This window comes from Dioscorea cayenensis, unplaced genomic scaffold (genome assembly GCF_009730915.1).
Source record: "Dioscorea cayenensis subsp. rotundata cultivar TDr96_F1 unplaced genomic scaffold, TDr96_F1_v2_PseudoChromosome.rev07_lg8_w22 25.fasta BLBR01000770.1, whole genome shotgun sequence".
Lineage (NCBI taxonomy): Eukaryota > Viridiplantae > Streptophyta > Magnoliopsida > Dioscoreales > Dioscoreaceae > Dioscorea > Dioscorea cayenensis.
The window spans coordinates 144,876-161,581 of record NW_024087161.1 but is presented as its reverse complement, the minus strand read 5'-3'; positions in this window follow the sequence as shown (position 1 = coordinate 161,581).

Sequence of the window (16,706 nt, the reverse complement as noted above, 5' to 3'; positions counted from 1 at the left end):
CTTTCTCTCATTAGAGCATAACTAGTATCCGACTTATGAGAGTAGCTCCATACTTCATAGGTGGTAGCTCTTTCCACCCAACAAGTACAACTAAACAATAAAACTATTTTGGTTCTTTCTTTTCATTTTCCAATTTTTTTAAACAATTAACAAAAGAAACAACTATAACTAGTCCCTTCAACACCAAACTTGAGTTTCCAAAAGAGTTTAATGAGCGAGTAGTGCAACAAGTGTCAATCGGGCAAAAATTCCTAGAAATTCAAGCAAGAACTAGAGCATGAAAACATTCAATGTTTAAACTTTTCCTAAGCTCAAGAATACAATCATTGCAACTAAGGTGAACCGCCATTGGCTACATGAGCATGTATGTCAATCAAAACCTATGTAAAAGACATGTGCAATGTGAACTCTCCCCCACACATAAGATATACATTGCTCTCAATGTACACATGCAAGCACAATAAAAGTAATACAATTCAGAACACATGTGGGAGTGGGCAATTGAAACAATACTCCCTTGACTCCTAGTGGTGTGTTTGATGGAGCTAAATCCTTGCGAGTTAAATTCCAGTGGGTTGTCAAGCATACACGGCCAAGTGTAAAACACATTGACCGTGTCTATGACTAATCCTCAATTTCCATTCTGACAAGACCATCTGCACGCATAAACAAGGGAGTTCAGTGAAGCTCAATAAACAAAAAGCACTAGAGTATATTAAAAACATAAATCAAAGAAATACAACTCGAGACAAAACTAAAAGATAAACTCAGAAGAACGATCCTTTCTGAGCATACAAGTCCAAAATAAAATGCAAAAATAAAATGCGAAAAATAAGAACAGAGAAGGTAAAGATGCCTCAAATGTAGGTGTCAATTGCTGGTGCATCTGTTGACGCTGCTGGTGAAGATGACGCTGGTGCTGCAAAAGAAATGAAGATTGGGCGAAGAAAAGAGAAAGAGAAGTTTACCGAGGAAATGAGAATGAGAGACTAGAAAACGCGGATCGGTGCCGACGAAAGCTCCCCCAATAGCTCTCTTCCGAAGAAACACGATGTCGAAGGCCATCGAACCACTGTAAAGCCTTGCCAAAGCCTCTTCAAACCATAGCCGCGGGCGACTCCAAAGATGGGTGTGACAAAGATTCAATTCTCAATAGTAAAAGCAACAAGTAAGAGAGCAAAAGTAAAGAAGGGGTTAAGGCAATCGATAAAGATTGGTGATAAGTGCTTGAGTAGACATATTTTTATATATGTTTTACATGCATTGAGCATCATTTTTATTGTGGTTTATGTCTCATATTGTGTATTTGGTGTTCTTTTATGCATATAGGTTGTGAATGCCTTGAAGAGTAAAAAGGAAGCAAAGATAGGCTATAAAGACACAATGTTGGGAGTTCTTGTTCAATTCAAGGATCAAGACACGAGAGCAGTTCATAAACGTGGAGATGTGTGCCAACTTCCAGGAAGATTCAAGTCAATTCACTAGTTGGAAGGGCACAAAGGCGGTCATGTTTCTTCTCTTTGTGAAGATTGCAAGACCTCTCAAAGATACGTCGATGAAGAAAAGTTTTATAGCCTACCACATGGACGTGTGCCCGGACATGTGGCCTTAAGAGAAGAGTGTTCGGATCGCGTTTTGTGAAAAGTACTGTAGCAATTTCACTGTAGTAGTACTGTAGCGAAATTACTGTTCACGCGGCCGCGTGGAGATTCCACACGCCCGCGTGGAAATTTCTGCAGCCCACGCGGCCGCGTGGAAAATCCAGACGGGCGCGTGAGGGCACGTGACAGACGCGATCTAAGGCCTATAAATAGCCGTTTTGCCCTATTCTTTCTCATCTTTTGTGCGGTTCTTGAGGGGTGAGATGGCTAGGGGTTTGGAGAGGAGGTCTTTTGCGGCTTTGGAGGCGCTTCATCACCAACTTTGATCGATTCCTCCTCCGTCAAAGCATCAAGGAAGCCACCGGTGAACCTAGCTTCGGAGTGGGTCTTTCAAAACGTCGAAGTTCTCCATCAAGGCCATCAGTTCATATATAAGGGGGTTTATTTCGATGGTTTTAATGTACTTTCATTCATTGATGGTGTGTTTTGTATGTTGCTTCATGGAGAGCTAAAACCCTAGAGGGTATTTGGGCTTGTGAACCCTAGGATTCTTATCTTTTGTGGATTTGCTTTGTGTTTCTATTTAATTCGAGTTTGATTAAGTTTCATTCTTGATTGTTTAATGCTTGCTTGCCTTATTGATCTTATGGTTATTTGGTTTGCATGATTTGTTGCCTTGGTGGGAGAGAGATCTCCATTAGGGTTAGAACCTCAAGATTGAAGACGGTTGAGAGGGTGAGTCATGAGATAGTGAAGTGTCCCCTTTCCCCTCCTATTGGTGTATTCTATCTCCATTCCCTAAGCTTTATACAACCATATTTGGTGGGAGGCTTGAGATTGCTCGATTTCTCAGTCGGGACCTTGTAGGGGGTTAGGATCCTTCGCCGGGAATTAGGGTTGGATCAATCTTTAGGAATCGGATACAACTCTTGGAATCCCTAGAGTGCTTTTGCAGTCATATGTGGTGTGAGGTGTTGAGATTGAGCGATTTCTCCACGGGACCTCGTGAGGGGACTAGTATCGGTGATCGGGAGGCCGGATCCGATTATATTTGGATTTCCACGACTTAACTTACTCATCATAGAAACACTTTGCTTATTCGGTACCTAATACACGAATCCTAGGGGAGCATTGCTCGAATACCCCACTTTTCATCGATTGAGATCTCCATCCATTTAACCCTTGCATATTCGTCTCCGGTATTCATTTCTTCGCACATTAGATCACCACACCTTTCCATTTATCATTAGGTTAGAAAGCAGAGAAGAAGTTAGTACTAGTAGCCCTGTTCCCTGTGGATTCGACTACCCACTCACCGGGCTATTTTATTACTTCGACACCCGTGCACTTGCGGTACATACACGCATATTCGGGCGTGTCAATGGGGTCCCCGGATAATGCTCCGCCTAGGATAATTGTTTCAAGTGCAAGAACCCTCTATTATGCTTCCTAATCAATGCAATGATGAGTCATGGAAATCCTTAATTACATAGTCCCAAATCTAAGGTCAACTATGCCCAACTCTATACATGTCCCGGAGGAGAAATCGAACAATCTCAACACCTCACTTTTGCATAGAGTTGCAATGAGCTCTAGGGATTCCAACCGATAAATCTCTTCCCTTATTATAGACCTAACCCTTTGGTCCGGTGGAAGGTCCCTAACCACAATTGAGCCATAGATACTAAGATCACCTCAACGCTTCACTCCGTTGCACGCGCAACTAAGCCCCAGCGGAAGTTCATCGCTTTGACCATTCACTATATTATGACCGTAAAGAAATTGAGGAACGGAGGTAGAATCTATTACGCTGGAGGGGAAAGAGGACGCTCCTGTACCTCTCAACTCACCCTCTCAACCCTCTCCAACCTAGCTTTGTCTAACACTCGTGGTGTCTCACTCACTCACAAGGTTACCAACAAGGACTCTCAACCCTAGTGTCACTCTAGGGGAAATGTTCATACAATCAAGCATTCAAGGTTGGAACTCACAATAAACATCAATTTATTGAAAGCATAATAAAGAGGTTCAAAGAAACAAATACATCTTAGGGTTCACAATAACCGAGTACCCACTAGGGGTTTAGCTCTCCATGAAGCTAAATACAATCAAAGAAATGGAATGTAAAAGCAATGAATCCATAAAGAAAACCCCTCTATAGTCGTGTCGATGGTCTTGTAGAAAGTCCTCTACTCGTCGTCCAAGGATTCCCACGTCCGGTATAGGATACGCCTCCACGGAAGCTCCCCTACCAACCTTCTTCCTAAGGAATGACGATGTCAGAGCCGTAGAATCTCTCCAAAACCTTGGCCAATACCCCTCGAAACCCTAGCCGAAGACCTCTCTCAAGTTGGGGAAAAGATGGAGAAAAGAATACTATATCGGGGCTGATTCGGCTTTTAAATAGGGCTGGAATCGGGCGACTACACGGGCGTGGATGCTTCACGCGCCCATTGGGAATTTCCACACAGGCGTGGATAATTTCCACATGCCCGTGTGGATTCTCTAAATTCCTGTTTTTTCGGACGGCAGTAAACAGTGCTGCTACAATACTTTCTACCACGTTGCTACATTTCTCTGCTACAGTATCCGGCCTAAATAGCTTCCCAAATCCATACTTTCATCAGAGTAATGCAAACGGCCACACGTTCACGTCATGGATCACTTGCATCTTTAATGATAGGCAAGTTGGTGGAGCTCTTGTTCTATGTGCATAAGTCGGAATGCTCGAGTGTGGCTGCCTTTGTGCCCCTCCAAATGGATGTGCCAACTCGAATACGAGGAGGTTGGCACACACTCTAGCATCTCACATTGACCTATGTCTTCGCGTTTGAACCTTAGCAAGATTTCCTCCAAAATCGGTGTATTGTAATCCGTATTGGCTTTTTTCCTTCATACAGTAACATAAAAACACACATATTAGTGTAAAAACCCGAGAAAAGTAATGCTCAACATAAAGAATGAACGCTTCGCATTCATATCGGACAAGCACTTATCAATGGGGAAAAGTGGAAGAAAAGATAGGGAAAAGATGGAGAAATCGGGGCTGAATCGCGGCTTTTAAAGGGCTGGAATAGGGCATCCACACGGCCTTGTGGATGTTCCAAACTTCCCTTTGGAATTTCCACACGGGCATGTGGAATTTCCACCACACGCCCGTGTGGATTCTCTGAATTTCTGATTTTCTGCGGCCTGTGAGCAGTAACTACTATAGTAAAATATTATAGTAATTTGCTACAGTAACCTGCTATAGTTGTCACGTCCCGACCCGCGGGCCCGTCACGTGACAACCGCCGCGACGATCCCGAGGAAGGACACACACCACTCAACCCTTGAGTCATCGCAAGGCTCACAAACTCCTGCTAAACAACACCACAATAATAAAGGTACCAAAAGCAAAACTTTCACTCGAAGAGTCAACCGTAAAGTGAAAAAAAAATATACAAATCACAGTTACAAAGTTAAGAACACTAGTGGATCCACTGCAATCATACAATGCAACCTGATTAACAATAAATAAACAACCTGACTTGGGATACAAATTGCCAAGCACTTCGCCTCGCTATGATGACCAAAACCACTAAAACCTGGAAGGGAGGAGGGGGTGAGTAACCATAGTCACTCAGTGAATGGGTTAGCACAAATCTAACAGAATATCAAAACAAATCGATGAAATTCCAATAAACACATTCTACAATAACTTAAATGAACTGGAGCGTTTACATTTTGCAACACAATGAAAAATACGAGGATATGAAACCTTGGTATTTAGAAACCAAAACATAAATTCTCACAGTATAGACAAAACATCAACATGTATAAAACAAATGCTTGGATATAATTTCCCAAAAATGAGTAGAAAAAAACCAACTTAAATAAATAAAATCCTCGATAATCACAAATCCTCAATTACGCATGATATATGTTCGAAAAGCATTAAGATATCAAACATGCTATGTGAAAGATCACACTTCGAATATACCAATTGCAAGAAAAATAGAATTTTTCCTCAAATATTGAAATTTCGTCTCGATCAAATAAACAATGGCCTAAAAACACTCTCTCTAACTTTAGCCGCGTCGCGACTAAGTTGAGAGCCGTCAAAGATCTTCGCACCCTTGACGTTGGCCCACCGGTCCCGTGTGGTGACCCGGGATCCCGATGTATCATCAATCGGGGCTCTACGCTCCCACCGATCCGGACAAATCAACACCCGGGGTCCACAGCGCCACCTCTAAAGGCTGGCCCGTTGGGACCCACTACTGCGATAGTCGGACGCCTAGCCGCCGTCACCATCAAACCAACATATAGTCTGTAGCTAATACAATCTGAATCACTCATGTCACAGGGTCCTTATCCGGGACAAGCATTCACATATCGGGAATAAACACTATTTCCACAAATCCAAAGCCAAAGCATAGCAATGCATGTAAACTTTCAAAAAAAGTATTCCAATCCCGATGTGCCAATACATTAAAAAACATTTTACGTCCAAATGCCAAGAATAACACAATAATATCACGAAGCTCGAAGCATTGCTTTAGATAATAAAAACCAGTCAATATTAAAGCGCATTATAATATCCACAATCTAGAAGAACATGCCATTCGAAATAAAAACCCTTTATTTTTCATAACTATCAATATCAAAAAGCATACTTATACAAGTGAAAGGTTTTACAACCATTTCTAAAAAAATAAATACCAATAAGGTAGAAAGAAACATTAAGTTTTGGAATACAATAAAAGTAATCAAAACAAGCATAGCTTTTGTCCTAGTTAAACCCCAAGTTACTTAGGATCATTCTAGCTTTCTCTTTCTTCAGCTCACTAAGTTTTCCTCCAAATACAAGATTTATCCACAAAGTCTAGTCAATCACAACCTCTAAATACTTTACAAGTCATGAAAATATGTTCATCTCATCGCATATATTTACACATGTCAATATATACATATTGATCCAATCCTACTTTACACATCATCAGGTATTTACTTTCACAAGTCTTTACTATTCAACCCCTTTCTTATCCTCAATTATATCTTAGATCCTTATCATGGTGTCGTTACCTCAACATCAATATTTACTTCATCGATTAATAATCTCATTGTCAAAATACTCAAAAGTTAACTATCTCCTCTTAGTAGCATTAAATCAAACTATTATTAGAAATTCACAAGAATATTCAGTCTTGTAATCTAACACTTGTCACATATAACTCAAGCTACTCATCATCAACCTTCTAAAGAAATTCCATTTAAAATAATAATCATAATCACTGACATCCACCCTGTAGATACCACACTATGATCGTACTACAACTAAGCACCCTACACTATGCTCACAAGAACAAACCTCATCAACTTTGATAATTCGACAACATAAGTATAATAATGTCATCCATGGTTCTCAAATATTGCAAAGAAAATATTAGTATAAATCTCACTAACTACCCAAAATCATGTATAAGGTTCCACAAGTCATTCAATTTCCAACGTACTAGTGTAATTATATGTCTTAGCATTTAAGGCTTCATCAGGTTCCATGTACCATATGTATCATATCATGTCGAAAACTTTAGAAATTATGTATCACTAGGGAGATTAAATCATCCATTGAACATACATAATCAATTTCACTTATAACACATAGACTCAATGAACTCATTGTAATAATCAACAATTTTCATTCATCCACCAAGCATGTATGTCCTCAAGTTCAATCTCAACTAACACAAGTACATCATCGATGAAAGCTTTCTCATGATTTTTTTCAAAAAAAAATAAACCATAAGTCATTCCAAATAAACCATAGTCTCTAGTGGTCATCTACACTTTCTTTTCTCCTATAGCTAGTGATTTAAAAAAACATGATAAAGCCATGAAATCATTTTCGAGAAAAAAACAAATAAAAAAATTTTTCGATACTCAATTAGAATTGTGCACTCAACATAACCCACTCACGGAACCGATCGTCTCGTCACGAGGGCCACTTTCGAGTCGATCGAGCTCCTTCCCCTTAGAGGGCGCTTCGCCACCTAGATACAAGCAGGAATTGAAATTCTAATGAACATAATAATGATAATCACAAGAAAAATGTATAAAAAAATACAATTATACATGTCTAATACAAAAACATTAGGGTTTTTAGGGCAAAAACATCGTCATTTTGGATCCAAAGCGATCTCGGAATGGAGTAAAACTAGTTCCAATGAGTTCGAGGGTAAGAAGAGCTTCAATGTGAGACCAAAAGAAATACCGAGAAAAAGGCTCAAAATTTTTGGTGCTACGAGTAACTACGAAGTTGCTACAGACCCTCGAAACTTATACTATGGTTTTCTCCCCAATTTACAACTCTAAATCAAAAAAATTTTCTTCTACAACATTCTCATACATGCATTATAAATCATTGGCTTCAATTTAAACCTATGAATCATCATATCCACGAAGAAATCAAAGTTTTTATACAATTCTAAAAACAAGGAAATACGGAAGAAATACAAAAACAAAAAAACATTGAATCTTAGGCTTACGGATTCGGGGAGTGAGGAGGAATAAGTTTGGTATTGAAGTTCGCGGAAATTCTTGCGGAAAGATTTTTTTCTAGGTTTATGCTTGGCGAACAAGAAGAACAAGAAGCAAGGAAGCAAGGAAGCAAGAAGGAGAAGAAAGTTCCGGGCTTTTTCTCATTCATTCATCATATATAGGAAGTGACCTAATTGCCCTCTTAATAGAAAAAAATCATATAAAATGGATCCAAATGAGCGGAATTGCCCTTGATTTTTCACATAAAAGCTACTATGCAAACATGCAAAAATGCCACTACTACTAAATGACCATTTTACCCCTAATGCAAGCATAAAAATCTAAATAGGCCCGAGGTTTAAATCAGGACAGGGTACAACAATAGTACTCCTCCAAAAACACTCCAAAATCCACTTTTCATCGAGGCAACATAAAGAAGCACACGTTTATGCCGTAGATCGCATCGCTTCTTCAATAAACGGGTTCATTGGTGAAGATCTTGATATTAATGCACAAGTCGGGATACACAAATGTGACTGCCCTTGTGCCCCTCCAAATCATTGTAATTACTTGAATACATGGAGGTTGGCACACATTCACGTATCTTTGAGCCCAACTTGTGTCTTCGCGTTTGTTCCTTCTAAGATTTCATCAAATAGTGCATTCGCGATATACTTTTGGCTTCTTTTCTTAAAACATAGCTTCACAACCCTACCTGTGCAAAAGAACACAAATACACATGTATTAGCGCTTAAACCTGATAAAAGTAATACTCACTATAAGGAAAGAACACTTCGCATTCTTAACACACAAGCACTTATCACCCCGCCACTCAACCCTCAGGACACCGCAAGACTAATCAATACACCAGGAATTCAACAATACTAACAACAATATCAACAACAACAACAACTGTAGGATACAGAAAATATAGAGGTTCACAAATATAGAAGGAAACAACACTAACAACAATAAGAAATGCTAGTACATGAAAGTTTAATAGTTATTTATATACTAAACCATGCAACAAAGTTTTCTACACACTAGTGGATCCATAGGTCTTATAATATATTCCATGACAACAACAACATACATGAACTAAAGAAAATACAACAGAAGATAGAACAGTAGCAAATGCAGTGCTACCAAAAGATCACTCTGACATCCTATATATGGCATCAAAATCTTGCATCTCCAATTGAATCAGATCTATCTCAAAATCTATAAACTTCACCTGCATAGGACATCCTTCGAAAAATACCTCTTTGATAATCTCTTCGCCTAGGGACGTTGGATCATTATCGGCATGACATGCAAATGTAGTGCTACTAAAAGATCTCTCTGATCCTAGGTCTCTCAAAATATATACCTCATGCTGAAAGATAGATACATTACCTGAAATAACATTAGATCTATCCTCGGCTTCCTCAATGGTCCTGGCATAAACTTTGGTTTGAGAATGGGTCTGTGGTCACTTTGCTTCACCTAGTGTAATATTGCTAGTAGCAACTGATCTGGTTGGAGCAATTGGTGCAAACCTAGTAAGTGATACATCCTTATATGGACTATGTCGTCCTACAATAGGTGCTTACCCTAGTGCTTTATAGCCTAACTTTGGACATGCTTACTTAAGGTGGCCTATCTGCCCATACAGATAGCATCTGTGTGGCTCCCAGCATGGACCAGGATGAAATCTATTGTAGTTTTGGCATATTGGAAGATTTCCAGTTGACGTTCCTCTAAAACTGCCACTCGTAGATGTAGTACCCTTTCGGCTGCCCACTTGTCCGAACAACGGTTTAACCAAGCTAGATCCTATAAAATATGAAAATGTGCCCTCACTTTTACTACGCTTGGATGCCCTTGAAATATCTGAGTTTCTTCTCTTGGCTTGATTCTCACGAAGGCGCTTACCTTCAATTACCAATTTCTCAGCCCTCAAGGCCGAGTGAACTACTTCCATCAGTAACTTGGACAAGGTTAAGCTATGACTGATCTTGTTGTCTTCTATCGGTACGTGTTGAACTGAAAGAATTAGAGAGGGTAGTGGTTGCCCAAATACTGGCTCAGTACGGGGCTGTCCCCAAAATAGACTCCAATAACCAAGGAAATCATGGTACACTAGGTATGTCGGCTGATGACCTTAGGCATCCCAATATGCCTTAAAGACTTGAAGAGCTTCCGGGGTTTGTACTACTCCTGGAGTTGCAATATTAGGCTCAAGGTCTGGGACACCTGGAGCATGCACTGATGCTGCCACAGCAGGCTCATGTCCTAAACTAACCCCATACCTAAAGGGAGAATGAGGTTGGACAGGAGGAGGTTTCTTAGAAGGAATACCAACTCCTTGATGCCCAAGTGGATGTTGTGCTGGTATTCTAGGTGAAAGTATCAAGAAAAACAATTTCCAAAATTAACTCCTATATGCATTTATGCTAAACGCAAATGGGTAATTGTATCCACTAATTAGTAGAGAAATCAATAGGTTTAAGATTCGAACTAAGATCAGCCTAAACCTCTAACTCTGATAATACTAAAATTATCACGCCCCGACCCTAGTCGGGCACGTGGCAATCGCCAGGACAACAAGGAGTGGACCCTACAGCATCTGATTGCTCCCCCGCAAGTGTACGGGATCGCCAAGTAATATCTCGCGTGAAGGCACGAGGATCGTATTCCACGGGTCTAAGGATCTCCTATTACTCCTTCTCGAGCTATTATCTAGCCTAGGATCTCAAGTAATGGATGTTTAATCTACTAAATGTAATTAAAGCTAAAACGAGATTATGACCAAATTAGAGAGAACAAGCAATAAGCAAGCAAGAAAATCAATGAGATGCAAAGGCCTATGGATGAGGATCCCCTTGAAGGGTTATCATGCAACATGGTTGATGATCTAAAGATGCAAGGGTAAAATGGACCATGAGATTCCAAGATTAGAACAACCCCAATTTCTCGGCGATTGACCCCTAATCCCATACGAACATAGATAGGAATTTCTTCCAAATCTACATTCCTACGATTGCATTGAGTAAGAGGAAATCTCACTTAGGATTAAACCTACTCTTCTTCGGATTAAACCTACATGTAGGGCTACCAAACACCCGATTTCTCAGCGTGATGATAGAAGCATCCCCTTTTAATCCATTCATGACCTAATACATGTGAGCAAGTTACATCTACATGCATCATTCATAAAAGAGCTACGGATTTCTCCTTAGTGTAGCACTTAGCATGAAAACAATGGATTAAATCTCAAAATTACCCAAGCATGGAATTAACAAGTTATCATCCAACATACATGATAAAACCCCCTAAGGTTCACTAACAACAAGCAATACAAAAAAGCAAAACATGAAACAAAAGCATAAATGACACTCCCTAGATGAAATGGTGGAGGAGGAGGTGAAGAATGTGCCGAATGACGCTTTCCCCGCCAAAGGAGTGCCAAATGACGCTTCCTCTAGCCGCGGGTCTCCTTCCTTCAAATCGTGGTAAATCTCCCCTTGAATGATGTTGCCTTCTTGCCTTGAGAGTCTTGGACCTTGGGCTTGAATGATCTTCTAGCTTCCTTGCCCTTCTTCTCCTTCCCAAGGTCGCCCAAAATCTCCCAAGTGATCTCCCCAAAATCGACCAAGAAAAGGTCCAGCCCCAAAAAGTCTTTTTTCTGCCCTAAAAGTTGGTATTTATACCCCCCCGGAGGCATACGATATGGGGGTCGTATGGAAATCTGGGCTGACACTCCAAATCATTCCGCTTCTCACGATTGCATACGCCCCATACTTGGGTAGTATGGGGGTAGTATGAAATTCCTGTTTTCTTCTCTTTTTGCCCAAATGATATCTACTTGTTCTCCATGGCTTCCTTATGCCCTACAAAGCAAATAGTAGATGATTAAGCATAAAACGGGCATCAAACCTCACAAAATACATACAAAGTGAATACGATATATACATGAAAACATCTACATTTAGACACTTATCAGCATCATCCCTCCTAGTTATCATAAAGCTCAAAACAAACCTGCTACCATAATGTACTGAAGAGGGAGACAACCTCCACTACAGAACCAGCTAGGGTTCCAAATATAACTAAAAAATACAAATATAGGAGCAATACACATATGTCAACTCTAGTAGATCCATAGAATTTACATGCACACTGCAAACTAACCTAGACAAGAAGAAAAGGTAGGTCAGTCTACTATCGGCCCAACGCAACCAAGTCTAATGTCGCAGCTTGAGGAAGAAGAACAAATAGTACTGAGTAACAGTTGTTACCTAGATAGTGGTGACAACATAGATATAATAGAGAAGTAAAGTATTCCAAATAATAATTACGACAATAATAATAACATATAAAAGTAGATCCAGGTATTCAACAGATTAACAGTTAACACAATAGTTCCAAAGTAGTCTAGGTAAATAATATTTTCCAACACATTTAGCACTGCTCAATATACAGGCTGGCCTCAAACAATTCCCAAGCTAATCGTGGCCACGACTAGCTATAGGACCACCAAGGTGTTTTAAAACTTTTCAAATTCACAATACTGCCTTCTTGGTGTTGGCTACTAAGATTCCCGTGTGGTGATACCGGGTTTCTCATATAAGAACTCCTTGTCAATAGCTCCTCACACCTCTTGACCAGGGTAAACTCAGGGTTGACCATGCCGCTTCCCATTAGGCCGGACCGTGGAACCCCACACTGCAGTGTTGGACTAAAGTCCACTGTTACCATCAAAATCCGAATGCCACAGTGCAATTCTTTCCAATTCCAACTCGAGGAATCAAGCATATGATTCTTAAATATGGAAATATACATCAATCCATATTCCCTTTTTATGTAAATACATATACATATACATGTAAACATGTATCTTTCAAAATACATCTGTATAAGTATACTAGAATAATCTTTGCCAAAATAACTCCATACTCAAAATATCTATATATAGCAAATGAAATCTTGTTTAGCATCAAATTCATGATATAAAACATATAAAAAAAAAATACTATCATACTCTTATTAAATCTATGCAATTAACAATTAAACAACTCACTGAACCCGTCATCACTCTTTGAGACGTGCTCACAAGTCGGCAATTTCCTTCCCTTTGGATGAAGCTTCGCCACCTAGAGTCACACAAAGAATCCAAGAACCAATGAACACAAGAACGGAAACTAAAATGCATGCGAATGCTAGGTTACATGTCAAACATGTAACTCTAGGGTGTTAGTTGATATCAACGTCATTTTGGACCCAAACGACTTCAAATCAAAGAAAAACAAGTTCCAATGAATTCCAAGGAATAAGGACTTCGATTTGGACCAAAGAAATACAAGAAAAGGCCATGGTTTTTCGGTGCTACAGTGTTTTCGAAATCAATACAGTAACACACGAATTTGCTACAGTACCAGCCTTAAATGATTGTTCATCAAAGATTTGCATCTCCAAATCTCAAAATTTCTTCACAAACATACACACAAATGAATCACAAGATAGAGGGTTTCGATTTGAGTCCAAAAACAACTCAAACCAAGGTTGATTTCTAGGGTTTCAAGGGTTTTCGAAAAAAATTAAATACAAAGAAAATACAAGGAGAAAACCTTGAATCAAAGCCTTACCAAGCTCAGGAGAATGAGAGAAAGAGAATAAAAGCGTTGATTCGCCGAAATAGCTTGCTGAAGAAATTTTCCCAAAATCTTTTGATATTTGTCCGAAGGAAGGAAAAAAGAAAAGAAAAGAAGAAAGAATAAGGGAAGGAGAGAAAGAAGCCACGTTGCTCTTTATCCATTCAATTTCAAATTTTCAGTTTTCTTTTTTTTTAAATAGGAGAAATTACTAAAATGCCCTTTATAAGAGAAAATTGAAAGAATGAGTCCAAAAGACCATTTTGCCCCTGGTTTTCACACACAACTTACCGTGCACTCACGAAAGGCTGCCACTAGCGCAAAATGACCATTTTGCTCATAATGTATGCACAAAAATCTAAAAAGAACATGTGGTCAAAAATCAAGATAGGGTATTACACGCGGCCACTCCACAAAACCATCGACACGAATAGCAAGGGGTTTTACTTATGGATTGCATGCTTTTACTTTCGATTTCATTATTGATTGTATGTTGCTCCATGGAGAGCTAAACCCCTAATGGGTACTTGGACTTGTAAACCCTAGGATGATATTGTTTCTTTGACTTTCTATTATGTTTCTTTAATTGATATCTTTAATTAAGTTCTAATCTTGAATGCATGTTGAATGGGTTTTCCCTTAGAGTGACACTTGGGTTGAGAGCCTACATTGGTAATCCTTGTGAGTGAGTGACACACCATAAGGGCTAGACAAAAGCAAGACTGGAAAGGGTCAAGAGGGTGAGTCGAGAGGTAGTGGAACATCCCTTTTTCCCTCCAGTGTGATTTAACCTGCCTCCATGTTCCAAGAGTTCTTTGTGGTCACAATAGAGTGAAGTGCTAAGAGACGAACTCCGTTGGGGCTTAATTGCACAAGCAACAGATTGTAGTGTTGAAGTAATCCTTAGTATCTGGGGCTTAATTGTGACTAGGGGACTTTCGCCTCGACCAAAGGGTTAGATCTATGTTAGGGAATAGGTTTTATCACTTGGAGTTCCTAGAGCTTTAAGCAACTTTGCACAGTGTGAAGTGTTGAGACTAAGTGATTTCTCCACCGGGGCATAGTGTAGGGTTAGTCACGGTTAACCTTAGGTTTGGGACCATGTATTTTAGGATATCCATGACTCGTTAAGTATCAGTTAAGAGACATAAAGTTGGTTTTTCACTTGAAACAATAATCCTAGGGGGAGCAATATCTGGGTGCCCCACTTTCTATCAATTGCTTTTCCTCTCATTTTTTTATTGCATCTCTCTTTCTTGTTCTTTTTATTTCTTGTCATATTGATATTATTCAAACTACTATCAATCCATCTACAGTTTAGTTAAAGAGAATTCCTTGTGTTTCTGATCACTATTCCCTGTGGATACTACTACCTACTCACGAGGGTTTTATTACTTCGACAAACCTGTACATTTGCGGTACATATCCAAAAGGCATTTGTCAACATACCTATGATCACATTTGGCCTACACTTAGCCTCTTCCTCTGCCATTGCAAAAACTCGGGTCTGAGCTCTAGTCTATGGTTGCCGGGGACCTAGCTGCGAAGTGTTACTAGAAGTTCCTGAAGTAAAAGTGGTTGGGGTAGATGCTATTGCCTGTGAACCCCTGGACTGTCTAGGATGACCTTGAGATAGTTTTGCAGATCCTCCCCATCCCAACTTTGGGCATGCCAATCTCAAGTGTCTAGTCTAACCACACAAAAAGCACTTGCGATGAGCTAGATATTGTCCTTTATTTAACCTCCTACAATTTTGGTACTAGGTACAGGCTTCTGGACCACTTACAAAAGGAGCATTAATAAATGCTTGTGTATTAGTAATATGAAGTATACTTTTCTTACATTAAGCATTACTTTTCTCAGATTTTATCGCTCACCCATGTGTATTTGTATTCTTTTGTGCATTTAGGGTTGTGGAGACAATTGTGGAAGAAAGGAAGCAAAAGTAGATTGTGGACGTGATTGTGATGAAGCTCTTACATCGAACAAATGCGAAGACACAAGTTGTGCTCTAAGATATGTGAGTGTGTGCCAACCTCCATTGTGCTCATGCGAATACGCATAGTGGAGAGGCACAAACGCAGTCACACTCATGTGTTCTGACTTATGCAATTCTTGCAAGATCTTCTTTAATGTACTACAACCGTTTGCCGTAGTAAATTACTGTAGCAAATCACTTTAGCAGTTATTATTCACAGCGCGTGGAAAAACTCAAGTCTACATATCCACACCCCTGTGACAAAATTGTATATGACCGTGTGGATGCCCGATTCCTGCCATTACAAATACCGCGATTTGAGACCTTTTTGGGGATTCTCTTCTTATCCTTTTCTCATCATTTCCTCGTCTTTGGAGGTGCTCATGGCTACGGTTTAGAGAGGCTTTGGATAGGTCTTGGGAGTAATTCTACGGCCTTCGACATTGTATTTCTTCAGAAGAGAGTTATTGGGGGAGCTTTTGTCGCCATCGATTCAGCGAGGTATGCCCTAGGCTTTACCAGGGAACCCTTGGAGAAGATGAGGTAGCTCCACAAGATCATCGATATGGACTACAAGGGGGTTTTATCTATGGATAGCATGCTTTTACTTTTGATTTCATTATCGATTGTATCTTGCTCCATGGAGAGCTAAACCTCTAGCGGGTTGTTGGACTTGTAAACCCTAGGATGATTCTGTTTCTTTGACTCTTGTTTTGCTTCCTTAATTGATGTTTTAATTGAGTTCCAACCTTGAATATTTATTGCATTGATTTTTCCTTAAGAGTAAAACTAGGGTTGAGAATCAATCTTGCTAATCCATGTGGATGAGTGACACGCCATGATGGTTAGACAAAGCAATGTTGAAGAATACCGAGAGGGTGAGTCGAGAGGTAGCGGAATATCCCCTTTCCCTTCTGATGTGATTTGTCCTACCTCCTTTAAAGAGTTCTTTACGATCATAATAAACTGAAG